Raw genomic sequence first — 22,097 nt, 5'->3', positions numbered from 1 at the left:
GGCTTTGCTATGCGATTTTTTGTTAGCTGAGTGTTCCTAATTTTGCCAGTGTGTCTCAGGTCACTGCAGCATTAGTGCCCCCTACTGACTCACCAGGCACCTATAGGTTACTGGTTGCCATCAGTGAGAGATGTGCTGCTCCTCCAATCAGAGCTAGCTCTCCTGTAGTACACTGAGTGGCTCACTGAGTGAAAAATGGCCATTGGCATCGCAGAGAAGTAATGAAGGAGTGCACATGCATTGCTCAGGGCTCACAGTGCAGGTGCAGGAGGCGGAGTGGTTACCCAAGTGTGCCATGGCTAATTGGCAATTCCAAAATTGGGGGGAAAGGGTGGAGGGTGGGTGGGCGAACAGCACAGTGAGCAGACAAGGTGAGAGGGAAATGCAGTTACAATTTATCATGTCTGTCTCTGTCTGGTGCTGTGCTATTTCATTATCTGCTGCAATAACCTTACATTTGTACTGTGTGGGGGAAGGACTGATGGAGACAGGGAAAGAGTTCCCTAGTCACAACAAAACTTCCTGACAGATGTCACATGAAAGAAATAAATAAGGTAAAATTCAAGATCACCTTTAGTGTCATTTTCAGATTTTGAAGTGTATTTTATCAAACATGGATATTGCAGTTTTACAAACGTGACTGATGGATGCCTTGGGGGAGGGACTTAAAGCAGAGACCCAATAAGCTTTTGATTCTGAAATTAGTCATTGCTCCCAGTCATACATATGTGCCCAGATGAATGCAGAGTTAATACCAACATGTTATAAGATGTCACAATATTCCTTTGAAATGTGCTGATCCCCAGAAGGGGGAAGATCAGCGCTTACTCTCTTGGGTTAGTTCCACTTAAAAAAAGGAGGGAGTGTGACTCATGCAGCCTTGAGATTAATGGGAAAGTGTGATTAATGTTGGGAAAATTTAAACGCAGTTTATCCATGTACCGATCAGGCACGGGGAGACAGGACCTTGGCGCACAGAGAGAAATATCAGTAATGTAATAGATTTTCTGTCTTCTTAAGGACTGGGCAAAGTATTCTATGAAAGAAGAAGGGAATCCAGGAGCCAGAGAAATGGAAATAGTAACTGCTACGATGTGGATGGTGAAGGAAGCTTTACACAAAGGGGTTTTTTTGATTCACGGAAACCTGAGACGACTTCTAAATTCCAAGGGTTCCACGCATGAGTGGTTTCCTTTCCTGGTCCTGAAATATTCATATGTCTGTGTAAAGGATTAGACTATTTCAATGTGTCTTCAGAAGTCATTACTGAGCTATCTCTTAATCAGCTATTATGTGTTTAATAATGTTATAACCAGTTTACTGTTTACAGCTGGAACAGAAATCATTTTTTTCATTGCAGGGATACTCACCCTGGTCCTCAAAGGCAATGTTCTTCAATTCTTTTCCTGTAAAAACAGGAAAAGCATTTCTGTGTTCACGCCATCTCAATGATTTAATTACCTAATTGAATTAATTAGTTGCTTGATTGACTTCAGCCATTTTCCTTCTCCTCGAATGGCTGGAGATATAATGAGATCCATTAAATGTGTTGCTTTGTGGCCATATATTGCTCTAGTTTGGGGGGTAACAAGACTCAAGGGGTTACAGTTCCATTGATTTTATCAATAATAATTGTTTAATACTTTGAGAGATAAAAAGTGGCTGTATTAGTAGTAGTATCTCCTGGGATTGAATTATTCACAATAATAATAATAATAATGATGATAATAAATGTTTTTCCTCAACAGCTCACTGCAAATGGGCATTTTCAGGTTTCCTGTTCACAGAAGACAAAGTGGCTAGGCGGTCTAGCACTGCAAAAAAATGATCACCATTGAAACAAAACAAGCAAATATTTATACTGACAGAGTGAACAGCTGGGGGGTGGAGTAATTAAATCGTAACTTCTCTCTTCATTAAACGAGGATTTTATTTTGAAAGCTTGGCACACTTGCCAAGGACATTAGAAACAGTGTGTATGTGCGTACACTGATTTGACAAGAACTGTGAGAGAGGAAGGGAATGCTCTTAATTCAACGAGCAGTGCTTCACAAAGGGAAGAGCGCCGTTTTTGTTACCACAAGCCTCAAACTCATGGTACAATTTTGACAATTGCCTACAATCACTTTTTATGTGTAATTTTTTTAAATTCAGAGCTGACATCACATGTAAGAAATTAGGACATCATGGTAAGTGTAACCACCTTGTCATGTGACTGTGACTTCTAAGAATAAGGCTGTACCCTTATTACAGCCGATTAATTGTTATTTTCTTGCCATATAGAAAAGAGATTTTATAGTACAAAATCTAACTGGATGGGGTATAAAACCTGTAACTGCTTCTACCAAGTTATCCAGCCATTACTTTCCACTTAATTGTGCTTTGTACTGTAGGTGACCACAGATAAAATGAACACTTTTGTTCTTGACACAACTGAAGTTTGCATTTTGCTTCTGTCCAATATGTATCTTTGCCTTGGTGCTTGAGTTCTGTTGGCATTGTCTTTAATATATCTCTCTGCCCCGGCTTCTGTTCCGCCGTTGTTTTGCAGCAAACAGCTGCTGGGACATTATACTGTTTGGTGGTCATTTTTCTTTTGCCACTGGCAGTCCCTGTAGTAAATTTGGCTCATGAAACCTGACACTGCGATTGTGACAAAAATGTTCCATTTTTCATTCATGCAATTTCAATTTTGATTGCAATTCATTTAATCAATTTCAGCATGCACCTGCAGAATTTTAACAATAATCACAGCAAACATTTAAGGGCCATTATTACAGCTGATACAAGGATAGTTTCATATTGTGTGTTCTGTGCTTGAGTTGTATCTCAGACAGCTGGAGCAGGGTCTCCATCATTATCATGCTCTTGTAAATAAACAACAGGTGACTTTGAATCTTTTCATCTGTCTGCCACTGTTGCCATCTGTCCATCATGGCCCTTCACCCTCTGGTAAGGTGTCACAACCCTTTCACACGTTGCTCGTGATTACCCTGTGTGGTTGAAAGGCATGAGACACTGCTCAAACATTACACTCATCAACAGAAAACATACTGTAAGCGGCCTGAATTATTCAATCATCTCTCTTTGAATCATTATACTTTACTCAATACTGCCCGTTTGTGTTTGTTGTGAGACAGCAGAGGTAACTGTTGAAGGCCTTGATATGGCGTTCTCCCACCACATTGGCATTATTTTCACACCATTGCCAGATGCAGTGTTCTACTTCTAGCCTGTCAATAATCATCCTCAACCTGCATGATGGACACTTTCACACTGTACCACAGAGTTCGAATTTTAAAAACTACATGTCTCCCTGGATAAGTGTGTCTGCCGAACAGGTCAATAAGAGAAGAATTACAGGTCACTGCAGCTGTTAAGATTTATTTCATTCTTTTCTACTCTGACTCCAACCTTGTAGCTCGTACCTCAGTACAGACCAGTAAGTAATGAATTCAGATGTGCACCACACTAGGCCGACAGAATTGTCCAACAGGGCCGTCTTCATACGAAAGCATCATTGGACCCTTTAAGCGACACTTAATATTAAATATATGCATACCCCATGTGTTTCCTCTTCTATCCCCGTTTTCATGGAAGTGATGAATTTCCATTATTGGATGCAAGATAGAGCCAATAGAGATTGGCTGCGTCACACATGTCTTTCTGTCATAAAACAAACCTGAGGACTGTACTGACAAAGCATGCAGTAACAAACCTCAAACGCTGGAAGGCCCCCCATCACCTCAGCTCTGATTCCTTTGAATTGTCTCACAAAATACTATCTGTTCAAACAAGGACAGCATGCAGCAGCTGCGGTATGATTGGTGCACACCTCAATTCTGTAGGGAAAAGAATATGTGGCTGACATGAGCCCAAAACCAAAATTTGCCCATGACAATTCATAACATGACAGCTATGATTTCTGCATTGTGTATCCATAGTAGAATCATATAACAAAAGTGATTTTTTTATTAAAACCTTGTAAAAATTGCTCCTTTGGTATGGAGGCACTGCTAGTTTCGTTCATTATACTCTAATTACACTGCAACCTTATTTCGGACAACCTTAGTATAGTGCTTATTCATTACTACTGCATTAAAGATAATTATAATAATAGTTTTATATTAAACAGCTTTGCAAATCACAGGAGTTTGATGGAATGCACAAAAACAGTGTTTTTGCCAGGAAACCTTATATAACCTAAACCTCTATAACTCCCTAGAGATTCTCAACCACAATGTGAAAAAGGTGAATGCCCCACTATCCTGTAACAATAGCATATTCAATGCATGGGCCTTTTCATCAGGCCTAACCTTTCCTGACAAACCTTTTTATGGAGAATAATTTGATTGAGTCGGATAATTATTATCCCTGTCGCCCTTTAAATTCTGCAGCTCCTGGAAATGTGGGAAATAATTAAAAAAGCAAATGAAAATGAGCAAGAGAACTCTCCAAATGACCTTGGATTTATTGTGCGGCACAGAAGAGGGAAAAAAAATCTAAGCGCAAATAACAGAACAGCGCAGTGCTAACTGTCTACAATGTGAGCCCATGAGGCTTTCTTCAACTGTAAGAGAACTGCATTCCATGATCAGTCTGTATGCCATGCAGGGGAAAATAAGTACATGAAAAATTTTGCGTTCCAGCCACTGGAATGCTTAAACTGGAATCGTGAGTGCCTTTTTACAGTCTCAGAAGGAAATTACATTGTATAAAATGCATAACATAACTGGACTCTAAATGTCTGCCATTCCTCCCAAACACTAATGTGTCTAAACATCTCATTGCATTGATTTATCATTGGATGGCATTCCTCTGCTGTTCAATTCAATTCAATATCCACAGTGGGGCAATAAAGAAAATCCTCAACATATAAAACAGACCATATGCAACAGTACCAAATACAAATATCACATTAAGCCTCAACCCCCTCCCAGTGCAAAGCAATTGTGAGCAACGGTTGTCTCAGGTCATCCTCAGGAACAGCCCTATAATTTTGCTGTTCACCTTTTTCAGTTTCAAGGGATGTTGTCATTTAATTTATACTGTGATGTTATTGTAGAGAGAACATGGTAGGAAAAGGTGTCTTTTATCAATTACAGCCTGGACTGAACAAGCACCTTCAGAAGCAAATGAAAGCAGGTACCCCACTAATATTACAGAATTTACAGGTCACTGATTTCATAATTTTGTGTGGTACAAAGTGCTTTGTGGCAATTTCATTGCAGAATGAGCGACAATACATAAAGTTTAGGTTGCACAGAACACTGTTCTAACAATAATAACAAATTCTGATATCCGCAGTCATAGTAAATAGTTCTCATAGTTAGGACACTGGACCTGTCATTTTCAAAGATGATTTCAAATTTCTCATGGTCTTTAAGGTCACTGACCTCAGTGGCCTTCTAACAAAGCAACTGTCCCCTTGTGATTCAATTTGTAATTGAAATTTGACGTCAAACCACTTTTCCCTTTGTCTGAGATTACCCCCTGAAGAGATTTACAGCACAGTACAAGTATGGTACAAATTGAAGTACTGTGTGATTATAACACTGTTCTTCTGTTTGTACTGTTAAACTCAAATTCTTTGAGACACAGACAGAGTTCCAACATTTAATTATTTTTCATGGTACAAAATGAAGCAATTTCCAGAGCTCGCACTGGGGTTTTGACCCATTTTTGTCCTCAGATTACTGCAATAGCTAAACTGAAAAAAATGCTTGCTTTGGTCTCTTAAAAATGGAACTTCAGGTCATCGTGCATTCGATTCCCTTTAAAAACAAAGTGTATTTTGAATTGCCATTTAGATAAGCAATATGCCACTTTGTTTTCAAGGTTGTTCTAACAGTCTAGTATCACAAAACGTCATCTCACTTGCTGTTTTCTTCCACCAACACTATCATTATCCATTACATTACATTACATTAAATAACATTCATTTAGCAGATGCTCTTATCCAGAGTGACTTCCAGCACAAAAGAGAAGTTTATCCATTCAAGTTGAATAAGCAACTAGACCAGGCTAACAACACTCCCAGACCAGTGAGTGTGAGCATAACACTATTCAAGCCCTATTCAACATCCACAGCAGTGACGACTTGAATAAAGCTTAATAAACAAAACTAATTAAATAAAACTACTGAATTAATTGATTTGACTATATTTATTGACAAACAACCATGAACACTAGTTTGAGTGCTTCTCAATTAGTTTACAGCGGTGGAGGATGAGATGAGCCCACTACAGGCTACCATATTTGTATCACTAAGCCCCCATTGGTTCCCCACCCCACCTTGACGGATATCTGGAGCAAACATTTAGCATCAGCTCCAACCAAAGGACCATGCTAAATCCTGAACTTGTTTGTAACATCACTGGGTGAATAGTAAAGTAATGAAAACACCTATGAGGCTAATTATGATGGCAATTATTACGTAATTTCATGATGTACAATCAAGTAGTGGATATTATTATACTCAGAGCCTGATACTCATCATGTGCTATTAAAGTGCTATTCTGCCATTTCATATATGGATTAAACTGTGTGCCCCCTCTTTATATCATCAGAAAGGATGGGTATAATGCAATTAGATGCCATTAATATTTGTTCTAATAGAAATCTGTCAACAGATGACACCAAATGATAAAACAACGCTTATCGTACAACAATAATTTTATCACTAACATACTATAACCCTTGATCCATGATCCTTCACACCACAATTGTATCACTGAGCAGTCCCAAACCCCAAGTTTATGCTGATTACATGAACTGTTGAAGTAAGCATGCTGTCCCTTGGGCATCCACCTTGCTGATGGGCCACAAAGTGATCATATCTACATTCACCTCCAGTCAAGGGTCATCTTGGCCCCTGCTAGGGAAGTTAGGCTTTCAGGAAGGTGATGCTCGCCCAGCGGCTTTATCCGCTGGGGAGGAGGTACACGGCCTAGTTAGAGTTGTGCTGGGAGTCCGTCCTGCCCTTGGTAATTACCTTTCCCTCGTGTACCTCAGCTGTGATGGCCTTTTAGATCACAGGGGTCGAGCTCTTGATGTGCCGCTCTCCCTCGGTAAACTCAGATCTGTCCTCAGAGTGCTTCTCCTCCATTCCTCCTCCGACAGTGCCAGAGGTGCTGACTAACAGGCTGGGGATTTATTCTGTCCAGCGCCCGGGGATATGCGTCCATGACTAATGTGCGAACGATCGTAAATATCCACCATATGCTCCCCAGATCCATCACTGCTTGCAGAGGGGAGATATAAGAAGGGGAGGGGAGCTGACGGTCTGTCAAATCTGCTCATTTCTATCAAATCTGAATTACATAAATAGCCAAAAGGGTTCGCATCAAAACAGAATTTTACATAAGGCACAGGGTGACTCACACTTGATCTATTTTTTCATCCTTTTCCCTGCTTTTTTCCACATCTGACTCAGGCTAATCTCAGTTGACACCAGGGATTGTATGTTTTAATATCTCCATAACAGGTGCATGGACACCATGTCTGATGACAGAGGGGCATTTTTTACAAGACAGTCAAAATGTATTGGTGACAAAAAGCTGTTTTTGGAGGCATGAACAACAGGTGTATTCTGCCTGCTGCTAGCAATATTTGGTAACTGTGGTAACGGAAGCACTTTTTGAATGCCCATAGGTGCACGCCCTGCCCCACTTTCCCAGATTGTCATTGTATTACATTTCTGGGAGCTCTGATGCTCTCTCTGTTTTCCACTCTGTCTATCTCCCTCCCGCTGCATCCTTATTCTCAAAGTCTTTCTTTTCTCTCTCTCTCTCTCTCTTTCTCTCTCTCTCTGTCTACTCATCTCTGAGTCAGTGTCTTTCCCTTTTTCTCTTGTCTTTCCACCTTTGTGTCATCATTGCTATGTCCCTGTCTCTCTCTCCCTCCCTCCCTCTCTCTCAGATCAAACCAGGGCAGGTCATCCACTGGGTATATCCACAAGAGCCCCACCAAAACACAACACCAAGTCGCAAATTGACACATTCCTGAACAAATGCCACCATATAGCACCTTCTGCATTCATTAGAGCACATTTCCATAGGGGATTTTCCAGGAAACAAAAAGAACAAACCTATCATAGACAAAACGAGAGAAAGAGAACCCTCTGTGGAGGGTCACCATGACCTTTTCTCCCTCAGCAATGTGTGAACCTCAAGGGCAGATTCAGTACAGCATCTTTGTGGGTGTTGCTGAATGAAAACAAAATCAATTACTTTAGCTAAGTTTTTATCAGACTTAGATGCACTTTTTCTGCCTGGTGTGGTTTTAAATGTTGAACTATACAACCAGGAAACATTTTTTAACCAGGGGGTCAGGAAAGGTAGCACAGCAACTATAAATCAACAACCTTGAGAAGATGTTGTGTTTCTAGAAAAATGATTACTGTTACAAGATGTACTGCTAAACAAATTTACAGAAATTTTAGATTTACATGAGGGATCATGTGAAGGATTGTATTCACATAGACAGAAGCTGTGAACAAATACCTTCCATCAAAGGATCTGAAGTGAGAGTTGGTCTCGGATGTCCATTTCCTGATGAGACCTATCACTGGCTGTGAGATACACCACCTATATACATGCTAAGTGGGTAACATCCTTATAGCACAAATGAATTGTCAAGACATTTTACATAAGCAGAATTCCAATAGTAAAGTGAATGACAAAGTAAATTGATTACATCCACATGACTAAAGCAAAGCAATTAGGTAAGAATAAACTCCCGAATCAAAAGACAAAATGGGCACTATGCTGCTATACGAATGATGAACCCATTATGAGCTCTCAGAACAAAATAAACATAGTATACAAATCACAACCAATCCATTTCCAACAGATTCTTATTTATTTGCGATGCCAACAACATCCTCCCACCTTCACCCAACTCTTGTACAGGCAGCAGGGGCTGAATTTAACAGGCAGCAGCCTGACACAACTGCCATTCTGTTTTCAGGTCTGGGGGATGTTGTCTGTCACTTCTGGTCCACATATCTGCTCACTATCTGATCTACTGTGACGGTGCTTTCCAAATGGATCCCAACTACAAGACACAGTGGTGTAGAACTCCATGGCTCTCACTACCACAACAAAATCACAGCTGACACATGTTCGTATACATTTCTTATTTGATTGAAACACTATCAACACGTGCACAGCCTTTTCCAGGTGAGGCCTTCTGCAATGGAGTCCCCCGCCAGTAGGACCTGCTCATTAGTCACTGGCTTGTGTATATTGTAATGTAGTGACTGTTTTGGCAGTGCAGTGCCAGTGCATCTGTGACCAGGACAAAGACTTTAACATCAGTGTCAAAGAGGTTGGCACAGTTAAACTACCCTTTCTTTAGAGAGTAAACGTTACAAGGGAGTAAACGTTTGTGATTCAGGGGACTTAATGGAAGCAAATGTGTCCTCAAATTTACACTCAACATTTACTATTAGTCATAGTCTTTTTTTTTTTTTTTTAGTAAATTTAAGTAAAAGAAAGTAGTGTTATAGTAGTTTTAATAAATTATTATTATTATTGTTGTTGTTATTATTATTATTATTATTATTAGCATTATTAGCATTGTGACTATAATTGCTAATCAGGATTTCGTCCTTAATGTGTCCTTCAAAACTGTATGGTAATTTTGGAAGCCTTCAGGGTTTTCTTCGTGAATGAGTAAGGAATGTAACTTGGCCAGTAAATTCTACAGGTTAGCGTGTAGCCAAGGGACTTTAGAAGTGAACATAAATATAACAATTTGAATGCGGTTGCAGCTGGCTGAAGGAACCAAGAGATGCAGGACGTTAGAGATGCTCTTCACGTAGTTAACCTAGTATTTATTCGGTGATTCGTAAAGGGTCTAACAATGGTGTGACACATTTCAGGGGTGAAAAATACACACCTGTGTTCATTTGTTTATACGCGAAGATGGAAATGTTTCTACGTACGTGTTGATATCATATTTCAGGAATGGAGCGCAAATGGATTTTTGCAGGAGCACGCTTTAATAGATTGTTTGCGTTGGAGAGTACGGAAACATATCCTGTTAAATATACTACACTAAGTGACATAAAACAAACGCTAGCATACAATTAAACGTGTACTACCGGATAAAAACCGACAAACCTACAAAAAGCAGAATATCTGAATAACCTTTTTTAATTAAGACGGTTTATTGAGCTCCTATATGCGGCCAAAGCGCCTTGCTTTTCTATTGCTGGGTCCAAATCCGTAGCACAAAACAATGATATTTTGCGCCAAGCAGCATGAATAAAACGTACTTCGAATGTATTCAAGCTGCATACAAAGCGAAGTGTGAAGGCGACCCCTGAAATGCGTCCTGGCTTGCCACCGTAGTTCCCCAGTGTCTCAAACCGACTTTCTTCTTTGTACTCAGGTAATTCGAGAAAACCCACGCACTTGTAAGTCGATGTACGACCATGTAATTATTGCACTCATTAACTATTCAAAAATGTGAAGTAAGGTTTGAGTCAAACATGAATGGTGTTCTATGGTGCATTAAATATGTTCTACACCTACAATTTGACGGTCATTTTCAGTTCACTGTAATGTATACATTGTATGTCGGTTTTTTATGCGATATATGATACCATTTCATATTTAGAATAATCAAACCACCAGTTTTGCCTTAAACCAAGTCACAGTACTGTTTTTTCCTTTCCTTCAAGAAAAAAATTCTCTGATTCACCTTTATAGTGTGATGGTCACAGCTGATGGTGCGGTTTTGATAGGTGACACAAGACAGCTGATACTGAATGAATGTGTTTTTGTCCTAGGGAATTATATTACAACTGACAACTGAAACTGGCTTTTGTACGTTATTTTGTGTCTCTAACGGACAGATAATTTAATTTTAAACACTTAGATGACGCTTGGTCAAACCGCAACGCGTGACTACAACCATTAGCATTCAGCCTACTGTACCATGCACACATTGCGTTGTATTAGATCCAGGTGTTCGAGATGTTATATTTTTGTTCACAAGCAGATGTCTCCATGTGGTTTACTGGCAATTGGTAAGACGGAGCGTACACGCCGGTGGACTTACCACGGTCACCCTTGTCTCTCGGTTATAGCCAATGTCAGGGTTTTCTGTTGATACCCTCAAATCCGTGTCCAGCTTTCCAAAATCAGATTCCGTGATCACAATCCACGTCTCGGCATATATACCATAAAATCACATAAAGGATGAGCAAGATTGCAAAAATAAACAAAGCTACTAAAATAGCCTTGGTAACCGGAGATATGAGAGACTGCATGTCACCCGCGAGCTGGGAGAGAAGGGCACTATTCGAAACAGCACTTAACGCAATGATGGACACAGTCCGTCTCCAAGACCACAGGAACGGTCCTTTGGTATCTGCATTGGTTCGTGCCAAGTTGAAGAGTTATAGAGAGACGCCGGGGTTCCTCGAAAACCACATAAGCATAAAATCCTACGGATCCCAGTTTGCCCATTTAGTAGTGCATCACATAAGATTCAGAATTCCTGCGAGCGAAATTGGACATTCGCCTTTTGTCGAGCTATAACTGATATCCCTACACGAGCTACTGAAAAGGCAAGTTTTGCCCTTTTTTTGAAATAGTGATCGGCGTAGCTCAAGCGCTGGTCGGGTGATAAAATCCTTTTTTGAAAGTCAGATCTATCTCAAAGTTGAGATACACTGTTGCACAGCTCGGCTGCAGAATGTAGCAGCGCGTTTATGATGTGAAACAGGTTGATTAGTATTCGGCAGCTCTCCCGACTGCTTTCTTCACGTGACGGATTTCTCCAAGCCGCCTGAGGTGTATACAAACTGCTGGAGCTAGCTGGTCGTTCGACAAGTGGCGTGAGATTCCGGCGCAGCGATTAATTTTCGCGGAGTTCCGTTCGTGAAATGGACTGGGCCTGAGAAATTTAGGGAAACTACTAAACGTAAAGGATTTGCAACTATAGACATCATGGCACTGCAACGTAATTAATTAATTATTACAAGAATAACAGAGAATGATCATGTTGCTTCTTGGCGTATTCGCTTTGTTTTCAAAACTTGGCAGAGCCAACGTTACTGCTGTTTTGGAAGGAAAACGCATACGGTACTCGAAAGTACGTCCTACTTTGCAAATGATAACCAACAGGAAGTTCTCAGATATAATTTAATGCAAAAACGAGCCTCTCTTAAAATGCAAAATCTGGTTTGGAATGCAATAAACTAAGACTGAGTAACATAACAGCAGCAATGATATTATAAACTTTAGGTCTGTCAACCACTTAAGTTGATCTATCACCCAGAGATGGATGTGCATCATGTTGTGGACTGGCTGTATCAGTGGCTAGAACACACGCTCATGTACAATACCTTTAAAGTTCGATAGGTGGCATGAAAAATCCTAATTCTGAAAATTATCCTAATATTCTGTAGAAGGAGTTTCTCAATACAGCGAAAGAAGATGACTGATATTGTATTAAACAATATCACATTACATATAAGCAACAAGTGGTTGATTGTTTCTGTGTAAAAGCCAATTAATAACACTGTATTTCCGATTTGCGCCGTTAAAAGGCGAGAGTTATTTATATATGCAAAATGGGTTAGTCATCATCTTTCCGTAGATGGTACTGCTTTATGCAGCGAAAATGCCATCGTTTTTCACCAGATGGAAATTTATGAAATGTTTTAGAAAAGTTTAGTTTGGTTTAGATTAGTTTATTTGACAGTTACAATTAATGCATAAGCCAGAGGCTGGAATCATAAATCAATTAAAAATAATCAAGGATAGCACAAAAGGTTTAAAATGTAGTTATTAATATTGTGGACAATTGAATATGGTTATAAAATCTTTAAAAACATCAAACAGTAAACAGCATTGAAAAAAAAAAAAAAAAAAAAAACAGCCTCTCTAGTTTTAAGTAAAAAAAAGGTCTGTCAAGTTATGCCTTAACAGTGAAGGTCTGACACCAGAAAGGGTACCACATTATAATGCTTTACAAAAGTGTCATGATGGTATTGTGCCATGGAACCTGGGGAAAAAAAAAGATAAAACAAAAGAAGAGCAACTATGACTTTCCCATTCTCAAAGACCTGAGCAACACCCTACAGAAAGGCTGGCAGTAACACAACAAAATCTGGGAAACAGGCAACTGTCACCAAAACCCCTTCAGCTGACGTTACATAAAGAGAGTGGATAACACTCAACTAAATGCATCCAGGACACAGGTGATATGGCCACCTGCTTCACCGATGGTAAACGGCCCGAAGTGTGAATGTGGTCCTGAGTTCCAGACCATGGGGGTAATCACCTTGATCTGTCAAATCAGATATAATCACAGGAGGCATTCGATTTTTCCAATCAGCACCTCACAAAGTTACTGAGGGAATCACAAAACACGAAAACCACCACTGTATGTGTTTACTGGTATATGAGAAGATTACTCATTGACAAACAAACCAAGCTGGGACAGGCAAGTCTTGGTTTGTATTCATTTAATTTTTGTTTTGCAGGAGTGATTTAATTAAAGGTAAACCCTGATTTGTGGCCTTGAAATTCATGTTTACGTTTTTATGACCATGAATAACATGTTTAACTTTTCTCTGACAACATTACATTACTGTCACTGATAGTTATAGCTTACAATTCTGATGATGTGATTGGTGGTCCCTGGGTTATTAAGGCCCATATTCCATAACTAGTGTTGATTTTTATCTTAGCCAAATTTTTCATTTGATTTCAGTAACTCCCAGATGTACAACACAGCTTCAGAAAAAGAAAATGCTTTGTGTTCTCAAGTTCTTGCTCAAAGTTAAGTTCAAAGCACACTGTGTTTAGATTGAAGGTAGGAACTCACTCTTTTTCAAAAGGAGTGTTTGCTGGAGTTTAGGTGAAGTAGACATGACAGTCTATGTGAACTATTATACTTTCACTTTCATTAAACAATAACATTACATCCTAGAATGTAAGCACTCCACCATCACTAGGTATGATGAATAAATAAATAAACAAATAAATAGATAAGGTGAGGAACTTTGCTGACCTATTGTACCATGCAGTGCTGCTCACTGAGAACTGTTCTAAGCCTCCTGCTGTATTATGGTTTGTGCAAGAGTAATGCTCCCTTCTCAAGGAGCCATACTTTGGTAAGTGTTCCCATAATCACATTTACTCAAAAGTTGCCTCAAGGTAGCCAAACACTGGAGTCACTTTATATTGTCAGCGATATTCCTATGCATTGTAATCACACTATAGGAAATTTAGTATTGCTTTACAAACAAGCACGGGATAATTGCTACATGATAATACTGTTTCAATACATTGGATTGCATAAAAAGGTTCAATTTGGGCTTTTGGGTTATGTTGAGAGCTGGGGTTGTGGTGAGAATGAGTGCTGAGGGTGGAGTTGGATTTAGGGAGAAAGACCTTCTGATGATCTCTATAATGACAGAAAATGCAAACTTGTATTTCACATCAGTCATAGAGACTCAACATTAGCTGTTCCACAGTATAGGCTGTTTCAAGTATACTGAATACCTAACGTACCACATCAAATTTAATATTCAAATTAGCGTTAGGCTTCCATATGCTTTGTAGAAATTAAGGCGTATTGCCATGATGTCTCTATGTTAAGGGTGACAAAACCATAATGCAAAAAGATCAGGTGAGGTTGATGGTGTAAGTAGACTTTAAAGAGCCTCTGTGTATCAGCAACATTGCCCTTAAATAACTCCACCAAATTGAGAAAGAGAAAAAAAGAGAGGTAGAAGAAGTAAGAGAAGGAAGAGCACAAATTACATGGGTTAGCAGCTTGGGTTTTTGCCTGAAAGAAAGACAATTTGCTATAAGATATGCAGGATGACAAACTGGAGAGAGGGACAGGGAGAGGGTCAGTTCAGCAGTGAACACCTCCTCCCTGAAGAAGTTCGCCATCACGTATCACAGCTGAAGTCCTTGGGCTAGGGAAGGATGTCCTTGCTGACCTGGAGCAGAGAGTGCCAAGGGCAGATGATTGCGTGCACATGTGAGAGGACAGAGTGGAGTTAACAGACAGTCAGAAGAAGAAGTCAACAGAGGAGAGGGACAACAAGTCCAGAGGCGATTAAGTGGAGGAAGGTGTGCACAGGACATGGCAGCGTCCTGCCTTTTTCAGTGTTGTTTTCAGTTTGCAAAATGTTGTGATGGTGACAGAGATGCATCTAAGTAACTAAATCAACCATGGCTGGGATTTTACACAGTTTATAACTGAACAGAGATTCACCAACAAAAGTCTTCTTCTGTGATTATTCCATGGTTTGATGTGGATTAAATTTGGTCTAAATATGACTGTTCTAATTTCCCTTTCCCTGACTTACATCTTTCCCGTATTCCAAGTCTGCCCCCTAGTGGTGATTGTCAGTAGACTGTCAGAAAAAAGTATGCCAGCATGTCTGGTGGGTGAAATGTTAAAATTACAATCAGTTTATTGAGTATTGAGCTACAGAGGTATTGTTATTGGCAGTGCAAGACTCCCGTTGTGAAAGGGAAGAGAAATAATTTGTGAGGTTAAACCTGAAATCTGTGATCTTAAACTTGAAACATTCAGATTTTACTCAGCCTGTAAATTTTTTTTGTCTCCTTAGATCTGCATGTACTCAGGGAGTCAGCTAAGGGGAAACAATGTATCAGGTTGTCAAGTGTCAGTGTTAATCTGCATTAGCATAGCAAGAAAGAAGTCTACAAATATTAAGCAACGTTTTTACAAATACTTGAGTTAAGAAAAATAAGTTATGTGTTCGTGTGATTAATGTGATCTTTTTGTGTTGAGAATATTTCTGGTGAGGTCATTTACATTATCTAAATTGATATAAAGGAATTAATGAGAACAAAGTGCTAACTGAGAAAAAGAAAATTGCTTGCCAGTGGTTTAGGATTATACAGATAATTGACAGACTTATTAAACAAAAAAAAAAAAAAAAAAATGTTGTGAGCAGTTGCATTCTGTTCTAAGGAGTTGTATGCTTGCAACACAGTGCTTTTGTGACTACATTTGCATTCCTTAATGCTAACCATGCAGGTAATCAAGAACTAACTGCAAATAGAATTCAAATTTAGCCAAGGAGTGAGTTTTAACAATTCCATTCAGTGAAATGAATGAAGTAACACCATTACCTGTACAGGTAAGACGGTCACTTTAAAAACTGTGTCATGTTAAAAAGAAAAAAGATAATGTACTGTACATCATACATGCTTTTGTGATACATATGTTCTAGACAAATTACTGTAGTCTGAAAAATTCATTTTGATTGAATATATACTGAAAGCTTGTTAGGCGTGAGAGGGGGCGGAGTGCTGACAGGAGCACTGGGGATGTGAGTGAAGGAAAATGCAAACAGCTTCAGCTAGGAAAAAAAAAAAAAAACACCATTTTCCATTCAGTTTCTATTTTTTTTTTGATCCATCTCAATCCAGGCACATCAAGGCCACACCCTACATTAGCTGCCAACCTCTTGGCCACTGTAATCCACATACTGGTCCGCCATAGTTTGTGGGTGTGTAGAGCAGAGAAAACACACAGCAAACCCATGTAAGTTCTTTGTTTAAACAGATGTTTGCATGAAGGATAGGATAGTATGCTGAGGATAGAGTGCTTCACTGACAAGGATCTCTAAACATTTTTCTCTCTTTCAGTACAGAATCAAATTGGCTGGGCCAGGGATCGTCTTCTTGCTTCAGCTTTATTACTTCTGTTTTATCACGATGACATCATACTTGTGGATTTTCTTTCTTGCAAGTCTATCATTTGGAGCAAATGGGCAAGGTAAGCCATTCTATGCAGTGGCAGGGGTTTAAAGTGTTTAATTTAGGATGTTTAACTGTAACTAAACAACAAAAACCTTAAGGCTGCCTTGTGCTAGCAGTAATTCTGTTTGTCTGTTTATGAGCTGATTTGAAACAAGCTAAGCTAGCTAAGCTTGAAGAAGCTGTCATCATGAAAGTTAGCCTTTTATACATTTCATTACGATTCATCCACTCCATTTTCTGATGACACCAGCTTTGCTATGGAAAAGAGTTAATGCACAAACAATGTGTTATTTACTTAAACTGTTTTGTTTTCAAATCATCTTTATCTCCTTCTTTTTAGGAAAGGTAGGTGAAGATGTATGACAGACAAAAAAGGGCTCAATAATTAAAATTGAAAGGTGCGGAAGGAGATGAGTAATATGTGCCCCTGTGTTCTAAAGTATAAACCCATCCATGGGGAAAGCAGTTTCCATATTTGGCTGGCTGTGAGGAGGTGCTTCATAACCCACTGCATTTTCGTCTGGCACTTCAAGTTCGGTTGTGCTTCAGCAGTAACCTGCAGCCTTTATTTGTGCAAAGGGCAGAACTGAATAAGTTAGTAGCCCTGTCTTAGCTGACAATGAGAGTGAAGCAAAATTAAACAAGCAAAATGAAACTGCCCTCAAAAAAGTTGCTGAGGAACACAGTCAAAATATGAATAGTTGGTATTCTAGCAAACTGGATGTCCTAAATTGCTATTCATCATTGCTGGCCTAAACAACACAGGCACTCCTTCAACAGTAGTACTACTGTACTAAAAGATTGTATGTTCTTATTTGCAAAGCAGTTTCAAATAAATTAATAGATTTACACATTTTTTGGCATGCAGATTTCATACGATCCTAGTTTTGTTCTCAGTGAAAGTGAAGTGGAGAACCTGGGAGCATGTTTTCCTCACTTATTACATTACATTATTGGCATTTAGCAGACGGCCTTATCCAGAGCAACTTACAGAGGTTACAATTTTTACATGTTACCCATCTATACAGCTGGATATTTACTGGGCAATTCTGGGTTAAGTACCTTGCCCAAGGATACAGCAGCAGTGCCCCAGCGGGGGATCAAACCGGCAACTTTTCGGTTAGGAGTCCTGCTTCTTACCACCATGCTACACTATATTCTCTATCATTTCCTAATAAAATACAATGCCCTAATGCATATTTAATTTCTGCACAGACTTGGATCTTACAGATGAATTCCACTATGAACTTGGTAAGTTAAGGCTGGTTATATTGTGTTGCTATGTCTGTGTGTTTGCTTGCTTCAGAGAGAAGTACATTGGGTATGTAAGGATGTGAACAATAGTCAATTGGCTAATTTCAAATTTTCAAAAGGATTAATTCATTACAAATATCGGGTGTTATTGGTGTTATTTGCTGCATTAAATAAATTTCACTTAAAACCTAGTTCATCCCATATTCTCTTTGTGAATGTACTTTGTCAGAAATATAACCTTGAATTAAACATTTTAGTAATCTGGATTTTATCTTGTGAAACATGGAATGGAATATATGTATACTTTTTTTTCCATTTTTAAATGTGCATTCCTTCTTGTTAAGTATCACTGGCTCGATGAACAGTATATTCTAATAATATTGAGCATAAACAGCAACAAACAGGAGCACCTATGAATGTACAGTAGCAGTTTGTCAGTGTCACACCTAAATTGCTAGGTGAGGCATGTGTCCATATTTGTATTTCTGCTTCTATAATTGGCAGATATGCCAGTCCACGCAATATTGTAGAGCAGCGGTGTAGACACTATGGCAATTTAATCAATGCTACCCTTTCTTCCCTGTCAGTTCCAACACCAGCTCCAGCTCCTAAGAAACCAGAACGGCCAAAGGATAAAAAAGGAGGTACAGTTTAGTCTCTATAGTTAAATTTAAAAACATTCTAGCAGCTAAGAAATTTGCAAAATATGTTTTCAAGGTGAAGATAATTGGATTCCCAGGTAGAAGAATTAATTCCTTGCAGAAAAACACAAAGGCTTTAAATTATATGCAAGCATGTAAGAGGGCATTTGTTTTTATTGTGTATAAGCATCCAAAAGTGCAGTTGTTTACACTTCAGGAAAGCGAGCTGTAAGTCCCAGTCTAACAAGCATGCATTACAAAGGACAAATGTACAAATGACACTTTGGGAATAAAATCTATTGAGAATCATATGCAAGTTTCGAAATGTTAGGAAATGCTACCCTCTCAAGCAGCCATTTCTTTTGTAAAGAAAGTGATGCATGCTGGGGGTTATTTTCCCACCTGTAACTTAGTTGGTCACGGATGGATGTCACAGCTGCATCCTTCTCTGTACACTGTTTCCAAATTAAGCTTTGGAAAAAAAAACTTGTCTGTGCTTTAATGTCCTACCTTTTTCACAAAATGAAACATATCTAAATTCATATGCAGAGTAAAAAAAAGGCAATATTTATATGTTAAGTATGTGACATGGTTTGTTTGAGGAGACTTCAGACATCCATGTGATTATTCTTATGTAAAATCATACAAAAACTTGATATGTTCATAACTTTATGAAATTCATATACTGCAAACTGACAAAAGAAGTGGTTTGAATGCGGAGATTGACTAATGATGTTTCTGACTTACAGATGTCTTCGACAGCACTGTCTGACAGCCAAAAAACTGAATATCATCAAAACGTAGCATAATATGTATCGGTGTTGTGACTATTTCTTCCTCAGATACACTGGATCTTAGTGACGTTCTTGGTTCAGGTAAAACTCTTTTTTTGCACTCTTGATTAATATTTACGGCACACCTCCCTCACAGCACACTTTCTGCTTGACTCTCCTCGGACTACAATACACACTGGATTAACATTCCCAACTTTTTCAGCGCTGAAGTTCTACTTGTATATTTTCCAAGGGCTAGGACACCCAAGGTGCTCTCTGAAAGTGTTTGATTGACCCTACATGTAGCATGTATTAAATGCATTACTGAGGAAAGTCTGTACTGGAAACCCAGGGAAAATGTCTGTTAGGACATCCAGTACCAAGGGCACATAAAGCAACCCCTACAGAGCTGATAAGTGAGCTGATGCACTGTGCTTTTCTTGGGTTTCCTGTGTTACCTTTCAGTAACTTTGAAATGTCCATTTTCACAGCACTGTTTTCACAATGACTCCAAGTTTCCCTCCTACTTTCCTTTCTAATTGTTTAAAGGCTGCATGTTTTCCTTCCTTGATCTTGGGGTCTAAAGCAGTTTGGACTCAAGGCTTTTACAAACCGATCCTGATACAAACCGAAAAAATTATACACCTTTATGGTCATTCTTGTCACCCCTCTAGACCCCAAGCCTGACAAACCAGTTGAGCCACCTGTTACGGGCCCAAAACCCCACAGGCATGGTGTACGCCTGGCTTACCCCCTGTCTAGCTATACCCCAAACCTAAAACTGGGAAAAAATTGGAGCTAGACCATTTATCTCAAGGTTTGGACCCTAACCTAGTATGTGTATTGTGGGTGCCTGTAAGGTGTGGGTCTACCCCAAACAAGATGGAACAAGAAAAGAAAACAAAACACGGCACGTCTGTCAAAGCAGCCCTCCCTCTTACCGGTTGGGAGGAAGATGACCGATGACGGCTGCCTCAGTGCTGCTTCCAGGCCTCCTGGCCCGGCGCCGTCGCTCCGTCGTCTTATTTCAGTTATTTTTTTGTTGGAAAGCACAAAAAGATAAAAAACCCACACATGTGCCATCCACAGGTAGAAGAAGGGCAGGTGTTCCTCCAAAAGCCTCCTTGTGCACCCAAAAAGACGGTATACAAGCTCGCGGCTGTATACTCAGCCAGACTGCGGGGAGCGACCCCCTTCAAAAAGTGCTGAACGACACCAAAAACACAACCTGTCTGCAGGAAAGCTTTTTCCCAAAGAAAGAACGCAAGTGCCCTCAAAACCGCCCCTGCCAAACCAACTTTTACCACCTTTTCTTCTTTTCCTGCCACCTGCTATCACCTCCCTTTCCTGTCAAGTGGTCTTTAAAACTTACCGGTGAGGGAGGGACTGCCATGCTGTGCGCTGGTAACGATGCAGTGCGTGCCAAATCAAAGAAATAAAATATAACAACTCATGTCCGTGTCCTGAGTGAGCCTAACCTAACACCACCCAAAGATGGAGGAAGCGGTGATACACCATCCTTGGTCATGTATAACCACAACGACTACAGCCATTCTCTTTGTTTACATTTCCATTTATTCATTTAGCAGACGCTTTTATCCAAAGCGACTTACATAGGTTACAGTTCTTTACAATGTTATCCTTTTATACAGCTGGATATTTACTGAGGCAATTGTGGGTTAAGTACCTTGCCCAAGGGTACAGCAGCAGTCCCAGCGGGGATCGAACCGGCAACCTTTCGGTTACGAGTCCGGCTCCTTAACCACTATGTTACACTGCCTCCTACACTGGGATTGTCACTTTGCTAATGTATTTAAATGGTTCTCTGAATGTTTTTACAGAGGCTGCAGGGGGCTCCTTTGGGGACTCAGACCTGTTGGATGTGAGTGATGGGGGTAGTAACTACAAGCCAGACGGTGGCAGAGGAGGAGGTAGGATCCTTTCATACCCATTCACTATCCTCGTGGCTGACCACCCTGACCAACTTGTGGATTAAGCTAATCACAACATGCGTTAAGTGTTAAATGTGACTCATGATTATTAATGCTTGATAATAACGCTAAATACAAGGTATACAGTTGATTAGATTAATTATCAGCCAATTAAATTGCTTTTTATTTTTCATTATTAGTTTGTCCAAATGTGATTAGGCAAGTACAAATGGCTTTACTATCCTCTGTACTTAGGCTAAATGCTGTCACTAAGAAGGATTCTCCTCATCTGACTGAAGTGAAGTTCTTGTTATTTTAATGTTGACTTCAAGGAAGACTACCTTTATTTCCCTGTCATTTCCAACAGCAGCTTCAGATCCCAAGGAACTAAAGCCACCAAAGGAAACAAGTCAAGGTACAGTTCAGTCTCTGTAGTTACATTTAAATAGTCCAGTAGCATGTTCATCAGTGTGACACTTCTTTTGTTTATGTTGATCTTTCCCGATTCATACTGTTTCAGTAGATTCTAGCAGCTAAGAAACGATGTGATTTCAAGGTGAAGATAATGGGGTTCCCAGGGAGAAGTATTGATTCCTTTCAGAAAAGTGCAAAGACACAAAATTATATGCAGGCATGTGAGAATGCATTTGTTCTGATTGCATATAAACATTTAAGAGTCCTATGTAAGTTCTGAAATGTTAGGAAATGCTACTCTCTCAAGCA

General features: G+C 39.6%; 1 protein-coding gene and 1 long non-coding RNA gene across 3 annotated transcripts in view; one reads left to right on the top strand and one right to left on the bottom strand.

The window, feature by feature from the left end:
* The window catches only part of dhrsx (dehydrogenase/reductase (SDR family) X-linked), a 64,474-nt gene extending 52,689 nt beyond the window's left edge, over window positions 1-11,785 (bottom strand). Inside the window, exon 1 of the mRNA XM_036540465.1 lies at window positions 11,071-11,785. The gene's annotated coding sequence lies outside the window, so the exon portion shown is untranslated. The remainder of the gene's footprint in view (window positions 1-11,070) is intronic.
* Window positions 11,786-16,501: 4,716 nt separating this feature from the next.
* LOC118785445 lies at window positions 16,502-18,026 on the top strand. 2 transcript variants are annotated; one of them, XR_005005293.1, is made up of 3 exons: window positions 16,502-16,557; window positions 16,667-16,791; window positions 17,991-18,026. It is a non-coding gene; the product is annotated as an uncharacterized LOC118785445 (long non-coding RNA). The 2 variants fall into 2 exon arrangements; XR_005005294.1 differs by having other exon boundaries at window positions 16,515-16,557; window positions 16,662-16,791.
* Window positions 18,027-22,097: the final 4,071 nt, after the last annotated feature.

This window comes from Megalops cyprinoides, chromosome 11 (assembly GCF_013368585.1).
Source record: "Megalops cyprinoides isolate fMegCyp1 chromosome 11, fMegCyp1.pri, whole genome shotgun sequence".
NCBI classification, from domain to species: domain Eukaryota; kingdom Metazoa; phylum Chordata; class Actinopteri; order Elopiformes; family Megalopidae; genus Megalops; species Megalops cyprinoides.
This window is presented reverse-complemented; position numbering and strand designations above follow the sequence as displayed.